Source organism: Nelumbo nucifera, chromosome 1 (assembly GCF_055504915.1).
Source record: "Nelumbo nucifera cultivar China Antique chromosome 1, China Antique-T2T, whole genome shotgun sequence".
In the NCBI taxonomy this organism is placed as follows: Eukaryota; Viridiplantae; Streptophyta; class Magnoliopsida; order Proteales; family Nelumbonaceae; genus Nelumbo; species Nelumbo nucifera.
In genome coordinates, this window is record NC_142649.1 from 112,558,934 (window position 1) to 112,564,933 (window position 6,000).

A 6,000-nucleotide genomic window follows, 5' to 3' on the forward strand; every position below is an offset into this window, starting at 1 on the left:
CGTAGATCTGTCTCAGCTGTCTTTCGAACTGGAGGGAAAAAATCAAGGATTCTTCATTGGGGATTTCTGGTGTGATCCTATGGCTGCGAAAACACAGCCCGAGAAGCGTATCCTTGTTCTCTGTCTATATGTGTTTCTTTTGTAATATGAATTTATTATTTTGTTTAAGGGTCTTCTTCTTCTTCACAGTTTTGTATGGATTTGTCGTTGGAGTTCTAAAGCTTCCATCGTTTGCATTGCACCTATGGTTCCTTGTGCTTTGTTTTGCTTGGATTTGCCACTCTGTTTTACTTTCTGGATCTAATCTTCTATTTTTTTTTTCATATTTTCTTTGTTATTTTCCGTATCGAATTTCTCGTGTATTTTTTTTCGTATTTTTACCTTTCTTTCTTTTATTCTTCAGTTTTTTATTGGTTTGGGAGGGTTCAAGTTTATTTACAGTTTCTTACAAAATAAAAGACCCCTTGATTTACGGTTTTTGCTCACCCGTCCATGGCTTTGAGATGGGTTTTTCTTATACAAGAATCTTTCAGGGGTCGTAAAATTTCAGAGATCCCACTACGTCAGAGCCCTTGATTGCATAACGTCTGTTACTTTATATGTTTGATGAAAAATCATTTTATGTGCGTTTTGTTGATGTCTGAGTTACATATTTTTTAATGTTATTACTTATCTTGTATACATCCACCAGTACCACCGCTGCTGTTAGTGAATTCTAAGGTTGGAGAATTAACAGTATTTTTATTGTTCGAATAGTTAATTATAAGGATAGTATGAGAATTAAAAAATATTGTAATAATTTTTTTGGACAGAAGGCTAACAGAAGGGGTCTTTGTCCAAAACAAAGTACAGGGAGTTTTTGTTAAAGACCCCATAGTACAGGGGGTCTTTGTAATTTATCCTAAATTATAATTATCAACAGTAATTAATAAATAATTATAATAAATTCAAAATGGGGTTAGGTATTAGGCTAACAACCCACCTAAGAGTTAGGACGTTTTGGTTTTGAGTATCTTCTCAAAATTTAAATAATACAATTCTTGGGCCCGTGAACCCAATCCAAAAAATAGGGTTAGGGTATTATATTTAGCTATTAGAATTACAACCTGTTAATTCGATTGTTATGTCTAATTGGGATTATATATGTATTGTTAGAAGTTTTCATTCTTTAATTTTTATTATTTAGTCTTTATTGTTTATTCTTTGAATTATTAAATGTTTAAGTTTATTTTTTATTTTATATTTAAAACTTTAAAGTTAATTCCTTTAATTTTGGCAATTTTTATATATTTTTTCTTTATTTTTTAAATATTAACTACATTTCGAAATAATCGGAATTGACCCATGAGTCCCTAAATCGAACATTTACGATTAGGGTCTAACATTTGACAATTCAACCAAATTGGAAATAAGCCCGAAGACCCGACCCACGCAACCCAATTGCCAGGTCTATTCTCGCATATCTTTGGTGGGGTCCATTGTCCGGTATGCGGTTTCATCAATTTTTCATTTCATACGAGTCAAGACGGTGTCGTATGGTCGTACAACTATATATAAGGAAGGGAAGAAGAAAAGAAGAGCTCAATCTCAATTGATATAGCATTTGACAAAATCAAAATGTGTTTCAAAACACTAATTAGGTCATTGGGCGTTGATGAGGGATAATTTGACACAATGATATTATGACACGTGGTGCAACAAAATGATATGGCAATACTTTAGCAACCTTGAACACCTTAACGGTCCTAGTCACCTTGGGAACCTTGGGTCATCCAGCTAGACCGAGGCTCGAATAGCTCACTACATCTAAGGGTGTCAACGGTATTTGAAAATCAGATTTTGAATTCAATATCCGACATAATCAAATCGAATGCATATAATTCAAATATCTAATCGATCGAATTCGGATATCCTATTCATATCGAATAGTTAATTGAATTCGAATTCGGATATGACCTGATTGGATTCGATAAACATCCGAATTTGACCGATTATTTAATTCTTATCTATAATATATAAAATATTTTATATAGTCTATATATACAACAATTAAGTTATATAAATAATTTATATATTTATATAATTTATATCAATAAAATATTTATTTTATATATTTATTAATTATCTAAAATAATTAATTAATCAAATTCGAATGTAATCGAATATTTAATCAGATTCAAATTCGGATATTAATTTTCGATATCCGTCAGATATCGAATCAAATTCGGATATCAGATTTTTTAATCGGATTCGAATTCGGATATTGCCTGATTCGAATCGAATTTGATTTGTTTACACCCCTAGCTACATCCTCCGACTTGTCGAGGTGCCACGTAGCCTCCTTCTAGAAGAAAGTTAGCTATCTCCGATCTCTTCGGGATCATGGTGTACGTTAACGAATCTTATCTTCACCCACCCTATTCGGACGGACCTGAATAAGCCTTATCAGCTTACTCAGAGTCCATCATCGGGTGCAAAGCTAACTCTAGGTTTGACGGGCCAGTGATCTCGAACACACATCGTGAGGCCCACGACAGCTTGCTTATATAAAGGCCTTGCCTCCGACGTCACAAGGTACGTGCGATTTAGCTCTTGCATCCTCATACTTTCAAGCTATCATCTCTCTCTAAATCTCCATCACTAACTTAAGCATTAGAGAGACCACACCGGGTAAAGCATCCGACGTTCGAGCTGCCTTCTAACAGGAAGCAATCAGATCGCGAATCATCAATTGGCGCTGCCTATGGGAACACAACAAAAAGCCGTAATTATCACTTCCTTGCTACTTTTACTGTTCCAATGACTTCCTCAAGCAACAACCAACTCGCCAACAACAATAACAACAACAACTAGGTCATAGGGGGCAAGAGCAGCCCGGAGTACATCGTGAAGTCCCCTCTGTAACCATTGGGCAGTTCACAGTGCCTTTGACTTTGCCTGGCGTGGCAGCAATGCCAAACCCAGCCTTCCCTCTGCACCAGGTGAATGTGCCTCTCCCTCTGGTTGAGCCATCAGTGGTTCCCATTGGGATCGATGTGCGCTAGTTCCATGAATTGGTGTAGTAAGTCCGTGGTATGAACCTCTAGATGCGAACACAGGAGGAAAGGCTTGTCGCCCTGATGTAGTAGCAGTCGCAACAACAGAAACCCCAACAACAACAGTAGAACCAGCAGCCCAACGTTCAATAGCCCGGCAACAGAAACCAGGACCAGGTACCAAATCCACCTTGTTGCACTGATGATTGGAATCAGGTCCTGGTTGAAGAACACATTAGAGCCACGACACCTATCGGAATCGAAGGCAACAACACAATCGAGGTGTCGAGGAGAAGGCGTTGCCGATGTGCACGCCACCACACTGGGAGAAGCCACCTTGCTCCCACCAACAACGAGGAGGCAGACAGAAAAGGAGAGGTAATCCAGGTCGTAGAACAACCAGCAGCATCTCAAGTGACCCTTACATCTCCACTAGCACTCGAGATCCTTACGGCCACACGACCTAAGGATTTTAAAGCCCCAAGCCTAGAGTCATACGACAACACAACATACCCGTCGACCACATTGACAGCTTCTAGGCCCTCATGCAGCTTCATGGGGCAAATGATGTGAGCCTCTGCATGGCTTTCCCGATGACTTTTCGAGGCACAACTCAGATGTGGTACTCGGGATTGGCTACGGGCTTGATAAAGAGTTGGAACCAGTTTGCAGATCTCTTCACAATGCACTTCACTACTAGCAAGAGGTGCCCCAAATCAGCGACATGCCCATTAAATGTCGTCTAATGACCAAATGAGACATTCCGAGACTACATTAAAAGGTTTAACTTGGAGTGCCTCCAAATTCCAAACCTTGACCCAACAGTCCAACTCACTATAGCAGTCAATGGTGTCCGCCACCTTGACTTACGCTGGGAAGTAGAGTTGAACCCTTCATCCACTATGGAGGAGTTCCTCCACCAAGCCGAAAAGTTTACAAAGGCGAATGGGGCGCTAGGATCTCGGTTAGAGCTAACTGGTAAGAGGAAGTGAGCTGAAGAAGAAGGGGGAGCAACAAGCAACGACATAAAAGCAAGTCGCCGAATAGTAGTTGGTCACCCCGCAGCAAGCGAAGCAGGTCACCAAGAAGAAGAAGCAGGTCCCCCCATCGGATTTCCAGATCAGGCTGGCGTTCTAGAACTCCTCCAGTCCAGAACTGGAGCTACATTGCCCTAAATGCAAAGATGGGAGAAATTTTGATGCAAATAAAGACGACCGAGTACGTGAGATGGCCACCCAGGATGAGAGGCGACCTCGCCAACTGTAACCCAAACAAGTATTGTCACTTCCATCGTGACATAGGCCACGATACAAAGAATTGCAGAAACCTAAAAGATGAGATCGAGGAATTGATCCGTTGCAGCTACCTGAAGCAATTCATCAAGTGCGACAACCGAAACTGACCTGCGGACCAGCCAAGAGAAGTGCCAGAATCAAGCATGAACCAGGATAGGGATCAACCACCTTGGGATCCACCACCACCGAAGTGGCCTATTCGCGGGGTGATCAACATTATCACCGGAGGCTCGATCATGGTAGGTTGTACTAGTGCAACAAGGAGGAACTCGGTCCGGGAGCTTGAGCACGAGGACGAGAATCCGCTGGAGCGTCCTTGAGTGGAGGAAGCCATATACTTCACTAAGGATGAGGCTCGTGGGATCTAGTATCCGCACGACAACTTTCTCATTGTCAAGATAGTAATCAACGACTTTGAGGTAAAGTGGATTTTGGTCAACTTCGAAAGCTCGGTCGACATGCTTTTCTTAGATGCTTTTGAGAAGATGCAGCTGGAGAGGAAAGACTTGCAGCCTGCCGACGTCCCAGTCATCGACTTCAGTGTAGTTGTGGTAAGGCCCCTAGGTCGAATGAAGGTGCCAGTTACAGCAAACTCAGAGCCTATCTAAGTTTGCTTTGAGCACAACTTCCTGGTGGTCGCGACCCTGTCCCCCTATAATGCCATACTATGTCAGCCATCCTGCATGAACTATGGGTGGTGGTGTCAACCTGGTGGAGTCGCACAAGTGCTACGTCTCGAAATTGAAGGGCAAGGGAAAACTAGCAGACAACGTCGAGTTAAAGCCACCCCCCGAGAACACTAACGAGCGAGCTCGCCCAATGGATGATGCTGTCTTGGTCCAGGTCTCAAACACTGAGCCTGAGAAGACGGTCCAGATCGGAGCTCACCTAGCAAAACCACTTCGGTTGCAACTAGTAATTTTTTTACTTAAAAATTTAGATGTTTTTGCATGGTCAGCAGCAAAAATGCCCGCATAGACCCATCTATAATTACTCATAGACTTAATGTGGACCCTTTAGTTAGATAAGTTAGACAAAGGAAAAAGAACCTTGCCCTTAGAGAGGTGGAGGATAGTAGATGAGGAGATCGGGAAGCTTCTCGCAACAGACTTTGTTAGAAAGGTCTAGTATTTGAGTTGGGTGGCCAACTCAATGCTCGTAAAGAAAAGCAAACGACAAGTGGTGCATGTGCATCGAGTACACCAACCTCAATAGAGCCTGCCCAAAGGACAGTTTCTCACTCCCCAGAATAGACCGCCTGGTAGATGTGACCTCGGGGCACGAGTTGTTGAGACCAAGTACCCCGACATAGAGAAGCTAGCCTTTACCTTAGTCTTGGCATCCCGGAAGTTGTGCCCCAACTTCCAAGCCCATACTGTCGTAATCCTAACTGATCGACCTCTGGGGCATGTTTTTTAGAAGCCCGAGGTCTCGAGAAGGTTGACAAAGTGGGCAATTAAGTTGAACGAGTATGACATCTGGTTTGAGACGCGCCCAGCAATCAAGGTGCAGATCTTGGTAGACATTGTCATCGAATGTACGTTCAGCACGCTGACCCTTGGGGTGCCTGAGCTAATTAGCACGTCGAAAGTGTCAACTAGCATGACGCCCATCCCATCCAGGGAGGTCCCGGCTTGGAATGAGGAGCCCTGGATCCTCCACGTCGATGG